The sequence below is a fragment of the Manduca sexta genome, chromosome 11 (assembly GCF_014839805.1).
Source record: "Manduca sexta isolate Smith_Timp_Sample1 chromosome 11, JHU_Msex_v1.0, whole genome shotgun sequence".
In the NCBI taxonomy this organism is placed as follows: Eukaryota; Metazoa; Arthropoda; class Insecta; order Lepidoptera; family Sphingidae; genus Manduca; species Manduca sexta.
In genome coordinates this window covers 3,615,584-3,630,885 of record NC_051125.1, presented here as the reverse complement: position 1 = coordinate 3,630,885, position 15,302 = coordinate 3,615,584, and the positions used below count along the sequence as shown (strand labels likewise).

Genomic DNA, 15,302 nt, shown 5'->3' with positions numbered 1-15,302 from the left:
TTTTTTTAGCAGGTTATGCTTGTGATTCCGGTCGCGTGATATTTTCCTCGGGTTTATGAAATTTTCCACGATTAAAAGTAGTAGGTATATAAAAATATTGCAAATGGGAGATGATAAGACACGGGTTCATTTTAAACGATTATTAAGGGCCACTTTTTCCAAAATTATTAAACAGGTATTACAAAAGAGAAACCGTTTCAAAAATTCACCTTTTGATATACTATCAGCACATTCTAGCAATGTCATATTGATTAAATAACAAATAATCGGTACTTATTTTAAGTCTTGATATCTTATCAAGTTAGTATTTCCCGTAATAGTAATAATCCTCATTATCAACGGAACTTGTCATAAATACGCGGAAGTATGTAAACTCTTCAGCAAATTTATATTTGTATTAAACTAGGTGTCGTTTGCGGCTTCGCCTTTCATACTACCAAGGACGCTTAAACATTATACGACAACAGTGCCATCTATTTTAAAAAGTGAGATGAACAAGTCTAATATTTTCTGGCCTAAATTACCTCAGGTTATTAACATCCCGAGGAGAGGACTCCTCGGAATGTCCTTTTATCAGTCAAACTTAGGCTATGCTTTAATCCAGAACATGATCTACCCCTGTGCCAAATCTCATCCAAATACGTTTAATTATTTATAAGTTTAACTTCTAACAAACATGTACTGCAAACATGCAAATATTTTTACAACTATTATTAAGAAGGAAGATAACATAAATTAAGCAGTAAGATGATTCGACTACACTACTCTGGCTAATACACAATTGCAAAATTGGTGGGTAAATGTTTGCAAACTATTGAAGTATAGATTGCTCTTTTAAAAAGGCAAAACCGCAATTAAAAGAGAAAGAATGATTTAATTTGCAAAACTGTATATAGATTATATAATGTGCTTAATTTCGATCTGCCACAATTTAATATTGTTACAATTTCTTTAAATTTCTAACGAGCCAGCCTGTGGCGATGAAAACTTATCTCTCATCAGCAAATATCTGAACGTCCACTTACTATCATGTTCAGCGGAGTCTCTGCATGCCAGCATAAATAAAACTTTATATACTACTTATAGCCCGTATCTAGATGACCCAGCAATAGAATTAGTATGATGTACAGACTACAGACCCTCCCGCATCAAGTCGCCCAGTTAACATGACGGGATGATTCAATTGGAGATAACCGCTAGTTGCATTGATTCGCTCATCTCCATTACGGACGCAAAAATAGCTGAACTAATTCAAAAGTTTACATTGCCGATATAATAAGTGTATGTTTGTATTCTTGCCTGTTTTTTTAATAGAACATTACCTACTAAAACTATTTAACAATAAATATGGGTTTAATCATTTCTTTCTGCTTATAACTATAAAAATATAATGTCTCTTAGAATTTTGAGTTTGTTACAATACTTTTGTGACTGGATTTACATTGTTTAATCAAAAGTAAATTCTATTTTGCGAATGATAAGCCCAAAAACAATGCGACCACTGAGAAAATTTAACATGTTTCGGTATTGTTATAATTATGCCGGCACTCATTGCTTTCACACGCTACGGTGGTACAGACTCACTTTTTTTACCGACCTTTAGTTTCCGAAAATCCACAGTTATTATATTTTTAGGAAATTCATTCTTCTCAGAGCTTTAGTTTAATAATAATTGACTAAAAAATATTTTTTAATAAATTCGTTCATAAAATACATCATAATCGTCTTACACAAATATAATTTTTATAAACAAAAATACTTAGAACTAAAAATACTTAGCCTAAAGGCTAACTCACTTATTTATTTATACACTATATATAGAGAAGTATATTAGCGGACTTAATGTCAAAGGCATTTTCCATTATTAGCGTGATGAAAAGATATACAAAATAGGTGCATCTACAAATAGTGAAATAAATAATAAAAAATGCACATTAATATATTATAGAATAATATCCTATAAGTCATAGCTAAAATTTAACTGGAAAGAAACAGTTTTAGAATTACAATAACCTTACGAAAGTAAAGATAAGCATAACCTGTTCAAAAATGTTTACAACTACGTTGCAACCCATTCGATCTCGATCTAGCTCTTGGTTCGCCATAGACGTAAAACATTACATCAGCAATCGATCATGCACATGCACTTTCATCAGCCGATCAAATAGAGGCCCGTCACGTCCATCCGATACATTACAATGAATATACATCAAACTCTCTAGTTTACCTACGCTATCTACAATCTTAATGGACCATTGTTCAGTTCTATTGCTTTGGCGGTTTCCTTATGGCTAACCACAAAATTGTCGGAAGATGTACGTTAATTTTCTAATTTAGCCAGATTGTTATTGAGTAGAACTGAAGTCTATACATATCATGGCGATCCGCGTTTTTGCTTCTGCATCGTTGGATCTCTCTGACTTCCTGCTTTCACACGCTAATTCTAAATGGCCCGTGTCAATTGCGTCGATACGTGTTTTATCCATCGTTTGAATACCATAATATCGTTGGCTCTTAAGTAAAGTATCGTGTCTGGAAAAATTGCGATATACACATTTTAGCGTTTCCTTATCTAGGTACTGTTTACTACCAAACCCATTTAATTCAAAAGTTAATAAACGAAAAACCACTTCATTAACAATCATTTACTAACTTTTTTTTCATGGATAGTAAACTGTACCTACATAATGACACTTAAAAAAATGGATATCGTTATTTTTTCAGATACGTTAGTCTACTTAGGAGCCATCGATATTAAAAACTGAATCAAAATTTAAAAAGCGCTTCTTGTCAACGGTTCTGTGGAGTAAACCTCGCTTTACTTCCAACATTTATTGCTTAGACTTTATAGACACTAATAATATTTATTGTTACTAAGTTCGGAACATGTAGCTGGAAATATAATTAAATTGTGACATTGCGTACAATTATACATTATATGATTAATAAATTACTACGCATTTCGTACAATTAACACACACCAAAAAACATAAAAATCGTAAAGAATTATTTCAAAAAAATATTATATTTACCATTTACGAGGTCCATCAATTTTTTAAAGTCTAACAAATCTTTAATTGAATTTTACATTTCATTCTGATTATCTGTGTAAATTCATTACAACTCACCAGAAAACGAAATCCACTTGTAACTAAAATGCATAAAAAAATTATAAAAAAAAATATACTTCCGAAGGCACAAACCTGCCACTCCTAGTAGCGTGTCGATGGTTTTTGGGGTTTGCGGGTAGTTATTAACAAAGATGACTTGTTATCAGGTGGGTTGTGACCTACCTGTGCACCAGTGGCGAAGGGTGATTTTTTTTCAAAGGTAACTCAATTTAACAGAAAACAAAAACTAAGAAAACGTAAATAAACCTAAAAGGGAAGCCGTGCCAGTAGGAATCTCGTTATATGGAAACTTCGCCACTGTTGTTTACCACTCTATGCTATAAGAGAGACAGCTTATTATGTCATAACATGGTAAGTTGACTTAATTTTACATACAAGACTTATAACAAATATTTGTATATTATGCACGTCTAAAGCATGAATGGACAAACAGATCAAATCGAACAAGCAGATCCTCTTAAAGAAAACTGACGTAAAGATACACATTTGAGCATTTCATGTTAGTCGATATTATATATAAATTCTCGGTTATAATACCCCGAGTAGGTGCCATAGGTTTTTAAGGAAAGCGTCGTTCACTAGCAATCAGAAAAACCCACTTATTCATTGCCATCTATAAACAATAAATTAAACAAAATTACAATTTAAATAATAAATGAATTTTCCAAACAACTGCTAATATGAAGCGGGTTAATTTAAACATTATGGCAACCACGCCATACTTTATCATAATCCTTTTAACAGCACGCTGTTGACTGTAATGGCGACAATCACAGGCGTGTTTTCATTTAGATAAGTAGATTTATTGCGAAGTCTCACGGAATATAGTTTTCCGTGAATACCGTTAGAGCTGCACGTAAACAATAATTGAGGAATTCCCGATCACGCCACTTTTGAACGAGGATATTAATTGATTTAAATAAGAAATCTGCGATTTCGAAATAACAATTTATCTCTCACGATATTTTTATTGAAGGCCTCAAGCTAGGAATGGTTTTTTGATGGTGAGTAATTCTAGTCATTAGCAATGGTCTTTTACGTAGGTACGTCGCCAATTACTGAAATGGATTTGAGGTTTTATTTTGGGCTAAAACTATCATTTACTTTAAATAAGTTTTCCATTTTATCGACCAATTTGTACTGAATAAAAACTGACAAATCCAAGCAACTTTATTACCAATGAGTCACCACGAATGTCATTTGAATGCAAGAATTTTTCAATGACAAATCATCAATTTCCGTCAATGAAATCCCAAAAACGTTTCTTAGTATTTCTAACAATCAAAGTCGACCCTATAATTGGAATTATGCAGAAGTCATATTGAGCATTTACCTTTGCCTACAGCTTATCAAAACTATAAAAAAGTCACATCCGTTAGATGAACGGAAAATCCGGTACACGAATCACGTCATCCTATGTTATTAATATGATTAAGAATATTATAGGATAAAGTAAAATCTTAGCCGTTGATGTCACGTCACATAGTCGGAGTGGAGGAAGAATACATTTATTTAGAGATGGAACCATGTTAATATGAAAAAAGCGCCCAAAAATCATTTACATCATGTCCTTAAATTAGAATTCCTATATAAAAACTACGAGATCTTAACGGTCATCACGTCACTGAGTTTAATAAAAAAATATGCAGATACCATTGACATTTACGTCTGTATACACAGCCTCTCGATTAAGAGTTGGCTTATATCCCACTCCTCCTCCTTGCGTCGATGTCCTCAATCCTGAGGGTCGTATATATTCCACTATATTATTTAAAATAAGCTAGACCACGACTCAGTGAAATTCATTCCCAGCCCGTTTGCATGCCACCCACGCAGGTTTTAATCTAATTAATTCCACTCCTATCGGATCATTTATGCACTCCAGTCGTATGATAAACGCCGCTTTCTTCGTCGTGAGTGGTGCGCACGCGCCTCTCCGACATCTCACGACACTCCGGTAACGTACGCGTTAATTACGGCACTTTCTCAAAATTATACAATTGATGTGATGACACGATATAGATTCCAGAGGAGTTGCCAAAAAGGGCCGCGAGCTGCAACTGAATAAATGGCCCGTGTGATCAAGTACCAAAATTTCTGTCAAGTTAGTGAAAAATACTAAGTACACACTTAGAACTAAATATCTAATGGCTGTCAGTTTCCCATTCATTAGCTGTAAGTAAATTTATTGTGTATTCTATTGACCTACCCTGAAGACCAAAATACACGTACGTTTAAGACCCTGTACTATACCAATATGGCGACGAAACTGGTAGCAATCCAATCAATTGAAAGGATTCTTCAAGATAATGACGGCAGTTTCGTAACAGCTGGGTACAATCGATTGCCACATAAGCCTTTTTCGACTACAGTACACAATCGGAATCTCAGACTGACCTGAAATCGTCAGGTTTTAAATGCCAGATGGCGCAACCGCTATGTTAAGGTCTGTACTAGTCTATCGGTTTCGATTAAGTCCCTTAAAATATGAAGCTATTAATTGAGGTTTTAACAATCACAATCAATACATATTATAAAACAAAGTCCCCTTTTCTGTCTGTTTGTGTTATCGATTTTCTCAAAATCTACTGAACGGACTTTTATGAAATTTGGTATGGAGGTAGTTTAAGACCCTATGTAGGTTATAGGGTACTTTTCATCCCGGAAAATATATAGCGGAACTTTTACCCCGCAAAAATTCCTTCACGCGGACGAAGCTGCGATTAAAATCTAGTGGAGCTTAAAACTTAGTATTATATGAGTAATAGAATGCCAAACGTATCTCACCGCTGTTGAACTCAATAACGTGTGTTACATACATTAACCTAATAATATTATAAATAATATATCCAACACAATTGGTGCTAAAAACCCACGTGATGTCTCCATCAAGTGGTGTGAAAAGATGATTATCAGATGCAATTAAAATCTCGCAAAGAAACTTATATTAACAATAGAATGGTATTAGCACGCATCTTCCTTAGAGAATGTGAAAGAAATATTTTACACAATATATTTTCCATATCATTATAAGATGCTCTTGGACCAATGACTTGAAGAATACTCAGTGTTTTTTCATTATATTAACAACAATGTTGTAAATAAGAACTCATGCACACAACATTTTTGTGCCAACTGAAGTTTTTGGTACGTGTAACTATGTATCGCACGCTTAAACATAACTAGTTTCACTTTCATATTTATTAAAGCACCCTAGTCGAGCAAGCCCATAAAACTAGACAAATACTATTTTATTATTGTAAAAAATACCAGTCGCATGCGCAATAAAATTGACACAAAAACTTGTGACACTCGGAAGGCAATTTGGCGCGCTTTCCGCCAGCACTCGGGCAACTCACGCGACGTCGCGGCACAAATCACAATAACATTAAAAACGCTTCCGTACGTGTCTATAACCCACAGACAATTTGATCAATTAACATTCGAAAGTTACCGTGATAAATTAACTAGGTTTTTATGTGGCGGACATTATTTTTCCAAGGAAGTTTATTGCGCGTTCCAGTTAATGAAATGAAATAGACTGAAAATGGAAGTGAATTAAATTCGAAATAATATTTTAAATTTTTAATTGGATTCTGCTCAGTGTCAGCGCGGAGACTGAAATTAATGCCCGATATGACGACGGACTCACCCCCTATCACGTCATGAGACGAAACACACATGGCGGAAATTGGGTGTCCTTGAACCTCTATCTCATTTCAGCCCGGAATCGTCCACTGCTGGACATAGGCCTCCCCCATTGAGCGCCATAGGGACCGGTTCTGGGCCGCCACTCCAGAACTTTTCCGCCCCAACTCCTGTCTATGTTTCTTTCATTCTAAGAATTATATACTTATCGCCATTTGCTAGTTCGAAACATGCTTCCACTATAAACTAGATTTTTATCCGTACTCACTATGTAAAAATTATATAGTCATTTTCCTACCCTGACCATAAACAAAAGTGCGGCCGGCCCTACAAGTTTGTTGCAGAATAAGTACTTATAACTAAAATTTTACGACTGGCTGTATACCTAATATTAACCTACTCTAGGGAATTCAGTGTCAGAGAAATCGTGTGTGTGTTGAAACGACGGAATGTGTTGACAGAACCAAGATTCGAATCCACAAAAGAAAAGTATAGAAGGTATACAATAAAAAGGCATGTTACAGTGTGATGAAAATTATTGTAGATAATATACCAGTTAAACGAGGTCACTTTCTTTGATTTTAATCGTGATGAAAGAAACAATATAATTCAATTGTAAGTAGCAAAAAATTTCTAGTCTCACACTTCCAAATTAATACAACAAAAGAATCAACAATATTTTTGTGTATTTAAGCGTAATATTCAGTTACCAAATATTTTTTTCTCATCTACTCCGTCGCCACTCGCAATCACTTCCAGGTCTAATTCCAAAGACTTTAAGTGTCGAAGATATCAATTATAACGACATTGAAAATGTTCATTGATCTTTAGAATCGAATCGGCAGACAGACGGACGGTGTTTAACATGGTGCGGATCCAGGAACAGTTACAGGGGCACGACCACCCAATTAATTTGTACACGCATTACAAAATGCACACACAGCGTTCCTGTTCCATTACACTCCTCCATAGGTCGTCAGGCTGTTCCTGACGTACCTAAAATTCTTTGAATATTCCATGACTCATAGCGTGTTCATTGAAAAGATTGCTTTTTATTTTTGATAATATTCATTATTTTATCCATGTATGGTTTTTAGCAAAGAAGTTTAGTCTAAACTGTCTATAATTTTATTTATTAGAAATCATTCTACTCTTCTAATTCAATGTGCGTAGTAACGTGACGTTATCACATAATCAATAGATTTAATCGTTTATTTTCTTATATCTGAATGATGTAAACAGTATTACGTTACATACAATTGATCTTAACAAGATGTAATGATTGCAAAACAATGAGGAAAAGATGAAATAGCTAGATCTATATCTAGTTTATTTCTTTTCATAAAATCGGTAATCTAGATGTGAAATACTGAGTTTTTTGTTTAATTAAAAGTAGATTTCTGCCAGAATACTTTCGACACTAAAAACGACCTCGCTCGAGTTATTTTGTCCAAGTTTTCTGACGAAACCGGCCCTGGCAGTTTACATGCTTACATAGTTTGACATAACCTGTTTTTTGCACCCGAAAATATGTTTTAAATCTTTCATCCTATTACACTAATTTAAACACCCACTTACGATTCACAAACATCAAAATATTTAAGAGTTCGTAGTAATAGAGACCAGTCTATTATCGAAATTGTTTGAACTAGATAAACAATATCTACCGCGACACGAGAAACTTCGCGTATATTTACACACAACATTCTTCGTACAAGAAAACATGAATAATGAGCGTCATAATGCTGTACGTAGTGGTTGAACGATCTGCTAGATATGGCTATGAGTCGATGCGGTGCCGTAACACTAACTAGCATATAAATTATAACTGTAAAGGGGGTTGTAGTCTATGGTACTACGTGTTTAATTAAAACGTTCTATGGAGCGGTAGTAAGAATAATAATTTTGGTGGGATATATTTTATATCCGCCCGCATAGCGACCACCAACAAGGTGTTAAAACCCGCCATAGTGGCCCACGTAGTGTGTCGCCTTCTGGAATCAGCCTGTGTATATCCGATTCCAACAGGCCGATATAATTGTACCGACTGTCGAGAGGTAATCATTTCTCGTCAGTCGATATTCTCGTAGATCACTTACCATCAGGTGCAGTGAGGTCACTTTACCCTTTACACATAACAAATAATAATTTTATCAAGTTTACAATCGTAAAGTCCTGATACTGAAATAATTATCAACTTTGATAGTTCTTTTCGGTATCGTGGCATTGGTATCATTTTACGATCGTTAACTACCGCCCCTGTACAAACTGTAAATACTACCTACTTTTCAAAATGTTTCCGTTTGTGCCGCATTAAAAATTCTATTGCTAATCTGATTCAGTAAGAGAAAGATTAATGACGGTTCTCATCAGGATGTGAGATCTCGACGCCCTCTTGACCCAGACTAGAAACAATCCATTAAAATCCGTCTGAATAGTGCATATTGTTGGGACGATGCATCACCGCTCTAGGGTTTTGACCGTTATTTTGTAATTGTTTAGAAATTGATAGTTAAGTATATGGAACAAATATGTTAATGGTTTTATACTTAAGGGTATAGAATAATTGCAAATAAAAACTGTTTACTAAAAACAAACACAACTAACATAACCATTCACCCAAACGTAAAGAGAAAACCGGAATTTGGATTGCTGCCCAAATACTTTTGTAAAAGATATATTTCCTCCACGTGGTCGAAAACCCACAATCCGTATACAATACGCTATAACAAGCCGCAATCACAATTTTTCAATCAGCCTCCAACCGGTCAACATACGCTAGGCATTCATATTTGAATTTGAACTATAACATTCTACCACGCAGCATTTTACCTTCTATCATCAAAAACTAATAATAAATTAAATATGGAAATGACACAGAGAGTACTTGCAAAGTGTTTAAACCCCCAACTAGAGTAATATACAGAGGCGTAGCTTGCCACAGAAGGGCCCTATATCTAAATTTGTTCGAAGCCCTTGAGGGCAGTGCGACCTTTTAAGCGCCTGTTTAGTTTAATGTAGGTAAGGGCCAAGGGCCCCGTATCACTGATGCGGCTGATACAGCGGTAGCTGCGCCCCTGATAATGTATCTTAAAGGGGCCTCAAGTGTTGGATCCATGTCCCCTCGCAAGACTTCCAAAACCAAAGGTCCTTATGCTGTGATTTCCCGCAGGAATAATAATATAGACATGAAACATTATACAAATATTTGTGGTCGATGACGGTATATTAAAATGAAACGTTGCAAACCATAAATCACATTGACGCAATGTATACGTACCTACGTAATTCACCTTACATATATACTGACCACCGTACGCAATACAACTACGTACATACATCTTACTACACGTTTGTAGGTCATGAAAAACCATCGTGTAAAAGGTTAAGGGAACTCCACCTACAATCTCCGTTATTTTAGTGAACAATAATTCACAACAAAACAATGGACTCACCTAAAGGTTGATGCGTTCCGGTAACCGTCTTACCGTTACCACAACATTCACGTTTAAAATACACAAAAAAAATTAACAATCCAGAGATTCACGACCGACTTCCACGGAATGCGCAAAGCGACTACACATATTCGCGGTGTGGGTACAAGATAAGTGAATCAAGATAATGCAAGGTAAAAGCATGTGTAAAGACAGGCGTACATGTTCTAATACTTTCATTTTGATTTATTTTATTAAATCACAAATATACATGCATGTTTGTGTACCAAATTCAAAACAATGAAAATACATCGAAGCAGTGGTCAATCATTTCAATATTTTCATTAGTAACTGGCGTCATTAATTTATTAGACTACATAGTAACAAAATGTGTTTTAAAATTAATAACACCACTTAGATAAATTATTTTTATCTAAATTACCATTCGTTTTGGAATTGCCAACATTTAAATGAAACATGTATGCACAACTTTACATTTTTTATGTTGTACTTATTAAAAATAACGAAACGTATTTTTTAATTTTTGGTAATCACTGTCGGCAAATTGCACACAGAATTCGACCTTTACGTTAACTTTAAAATACTTTTTTGTTGCAACGGAAATTGTCAAGCCAAGGTAAGGCAGCTTGACCTGTGTACACTAAGCGCAGAGTAACCACACTGCAATGTTTAGAAGTACTTTTCTGTGCAGTGCGATGTCGGCCCGCACGGTCGATGACTTGGTCCGTCAACCGTGAAAAATATAGCAGAATCAAAGTTCATTTACTGGATAAATCAAAATTCACCGTAAGATAAATTTTATTATGGCGAAAATAAAATTTATCTTTGAATTTAAAGTATTCTACTTTGACAAAACAAAATAGAAACACTTACTATAATATCAAGGTCATTCGCGCAAACTTGGTGAACTCACCGCTCGGTAATAAAATGCAAAATTATTTTTATTTATTTATTTCAAATACAAACTTAATGGGTATACAGTATTGCTAGTGGCACCCAAACTAAACTACGCATGTCTTGATAAAAGTTACAACATAATAATGAACCGCGACCAGAAAACACTTCAAGTTATAGTAATTAACTATGACCTATAATTTATAGATATTAATCAAATAGTAGAAATTAGGTTAACAACAAAAAATATATAACGGAACGAGATTAAAAATAAATAATGACTAAACATAAATTAGAAATACCTTTTAAACTGATATAAATCTCAAAAATTATATTTTGTGTGCAGGTGTGATCATTGTTGAAGTAATAATACATAATATATTTGGGATTTTTTGCTCAGTATCAGCCCAGAGTCTGGTGCCCGATATGGCGATAGACTCGCCCCTATCACATCACGGGACGGAACGCACTTAGCGAAAACTGGGTGCCCTGGATACGCCTGTGCATACCCCTACGGGAATAAATGCGTGATGTTTGAGTGTATAATGTAATAATTATGTGATATAAAGAGGACACAATGCGCGTTACCCGTTATAGTAACAGGTTTATATACAGGGTAATGTTGACATTGCATTAATAAATGATAAGTACCACGTGTATTCTTGAAAACATAACTGTACCAATACTTATTGTAACCATAGATGTAAAATAAAAACAAGATAGTTTCGAACAAAATAAATATTAATAAAAACAATAACTTATTTTAATTTTACATGCTCTAAGCCCACTACACTACACGAAGAGAATTTGTCGGAGCGGCAACATCATGTTTTCTGTCAGAAATACACTTAGACACCATATTTGCACTAAACTACAAAATGATAAAAAAATCAGATAACTAAAACCAGGAGTTTTGACAAAAATAATTGTTATTCGTGGATGATGTTTGCCATAATATTCGCAAAGAAAAGACGAACATAATATGGTTTTATTTAGCAATGTAAAATAGACCCTGTATACGAGTGTAAAAATTAGTAAAATCAGTCATACTTCTTTTATTTTTATTCTATTTCTGTCATGAAACTATAATTAGTTTTGGGTGGCAAGTGTAGTTTTTATATTAATGAACCCTTAAATATTCTTCTACCTTGTTAATATTTACTTAAGATCTTATTGCAGTTTTACAAATGAATATAACTTAAAATATTTTGATACTTTTATTGCCTGAATACTAATTGAAAAATAAAAACAAAGTGCAAATACATTCTTCACACGTTTTTATTATAAAACATCTTACCTATATTGTTACCAAAATGAAACAAATCTTAATAATTTGACATTAAAATAAAACTATTTTACGAATTTTATCGCGGTTTTTTATATTATAATAATTTGCTTTTAATATTTACACGATCGCTTGAAAGAATTCTAGTGTTCGAGATTCGATCGTCAAGTTTAAATCTGAAAGACATAATATTATATATCATTTGAGTACGCTTCTTCTCTATAATATGAACTTTAATTGTCCTAAATCTCACTCTATTCTTAAAAAAGAGTACAAAGATTTTCTTCACGTATTAATGTATACATTTTTATAGGTTAAAAACATATTTCAGTCCTAATTTGTTCTAAATAACGGTAGAGTTCGTCACGCACGTAGAGTCGTTACTGATTACGTACTTTATAAAGTTCATGCAGCCTTCAGGTCATCGAACTAGATACCTCTAGCCCCATTCAGTTAATACTCTAATTTATTCAATTATGATAGAGTGATAACATTTTATGAGCCTCCGTGTTATAATAAATCAAGATAAATATGACAGTAGATGAGTTGTTGTTTTTGGTTTAGGGAGCAGTAAACACTAATCTAGATTTCATGAGTATAATACTGCATAAAATAATCCAATGATGTTATATTATAAATAAATTCAAACATTTGAACTGTTGAAAGACTATTGATTATATTATAATACTAGCTTTTGCCCGCGGCTCCGCCCGTGTTATAAAGTTTTTTAGACTAAAGTTTTCCTTTATAAAAGTAGTAGTTTCCCGGGAGCCTATGTTCTTCCCAGGGTCTCAAACTGTCTCCATACCAAATTTCATCTTATGTATGTGTTGGATAGCCCTTTGTTCCTGGAATGCTATAGGCTATATATATCATCACGTTATGCCCAATAGAAGCGGAGCAGTAATCGCTAATCTCAGGAACTACCGGTTCGAACTGAAAAAATATTTTTGTGTTGGATAGCCTTTTGTTCCTGGAGTGCTATAGGTTATATATCGTCACGCTATGGCCAATAGGAGCGGAGCAGTAATGAAACATGATGCAAAAACGGGGACAATTTATTAGTTTTGAGAGCTTCTGTTGCGTGCGCTGCGTAAACGGTTAAAGTTATGCAACAATAATGTAAGTATGACGGGATTGTTCCTCTTAAAAAGTTCTACAAAAATATATCATAAAACAAAGTCCCCCGCTGCATCGGTCTGCCCGAACGTGTTAAACTCAAAAACTACCCAACGTATTAGAATAAAATTTGGTATGGAGACAGTTTGAGACCCTGGGAAGAACATAGGCTCCCGGGAAAATATATAGCGAGACTTTTATAACAGAAAACTTTAGCCCGAAAACCTTTATAACGCGGGCGGAGGCGCGGGCAAAAGCTAGTAGTCTATATAATAGTTTCGGTTGCAAATTAAAATAATATGAACTTAGAAGGTACACTAAATCAAAAACTTTCGTTACATATTCTTCATGAAATTAAGGAAACCATACCCACATAATAAAAAAATTTAAACAACCAAAATGAAGATGAAATATAAAAAAAAATATAGTATTATTTATTTCTACTTGTTTTAAAAGTTTGAACAGACATTTTTCATAAATACGGTTAGCATGCCGTTTTGCTGGAAGGGGCGTCTTAATGTAGTCTCGCACTATGTTTCCTTTTACCTGTCCTTAGTTTATACCAATGTAGAGTAGATTATTTAAAGAGTAGCATAACGTCAGCTGTCTCTGGGTGATCCCAGAAAAATTTAGTTAAAAAGTCATATTTGTGGCTAGATTTATAATTTAAAAATCAAACCGAGACCTTCCACTCCTAGCTCATATGCTGTCATAAGAACAAAGAGGAAGCAAATCAATATACTTATCGTATATTAAATTGATATTAAATGCCCAATATGCAGATCCAAAATTAGTATATCTAGTTACCTATTACTTAAAATAGTATATATATCTGCAAAACTGAGTAAGGTGCGTTGAGGTTAAATCGGACGCTTTTTCGACGTGTTAAACAGTCTTCTCGAAATATTTTTTTACAAGAATTCTATAGGAGTTATCATAATGAATCATTAACTAAGCTACATGTTATTAAATGTACTAAATGGTATATATTTTTTAATTCCTTAAAAATAACAGTTAATGTTTTATAAGGCTTTAAAAAAGTACCATACTTTTAGAAATGTGTGAGAAAGATAGAACCTTCACAGGTATAGTTCGGACTACTATCTAAAATAGTCTATGATACAGGGATTCTAAAATCCATAAGAAGAGCATATTCTGATCAAGATAGTCATTTATAAACATTCAAAAATCTTTAAAAATACCGTGAGAAATTTTTAGAAGCGAAATTTGTTTTTTTCCATAGTTCTAGGCTTACGTTCTTACCCCTCATGCTTAACACTGTAGATATTTTTAAAATATTCGAAGAAATAGTTCATACACGTGTAAATAAATAACAAAAACAAAATTGACCATTCACCTGAGCTAAAAAAAAATACATAATTACTGAGTTCAGACGTTTTCGTGTGTAAATTTTGATACAAACTTGCAATATTTTACAAGTGCTAGATCGAACGATTTTTATCCGTTCTTTAACGACAAATAATTGTATGCGTAAAGATCGGATCTCAAGGAATATAGGTGTTTCGACAAATTTGAATAAATAAGTCACAAGATTATTTCCTTTATGATACTATATGACTACAAAATTAATTGAAAACAGTAAATACTAAACTAAAATTAGGCATATTCTTGCATGGGGTTAATCCGGATCTGCCAAGGAACAACGAAATACCCATTTTTTGTTTGTTAGCACCGTAAACATTATTTACTTGACGGAATCATTCATGTGAACTAGTGCAACGTAAGGAAGAAAATGGGGTCGCAGGTAGT

At 33.9% G+C, this 15,302-nt stretch overlaps 1 protein-coding gene across 1 annotated transcript in view; it reads right to left on the bottom strand.

The window, feature by feature from the left end:
• The window catches only part of LOC115454151 (inositol-trisphosphate 3-kinase A), a 161,738-nt gene extending 151,283 nt beyond the window's left edge, over positions 1 to 10,455 (bottom strand). Inside the window, exon 1 of the mRNA XM_037437363.1 lies at positions 10,235 to 10,455. The gene's annotated coding sequence lies outside the window, so the exon portion shown is untranslated. The remainder of the gene's footprint in view (positions 1 to 10,234) is intronic.
• Positions 10,456 to 15,302: the final 4,847 nt, after the last annotated feature.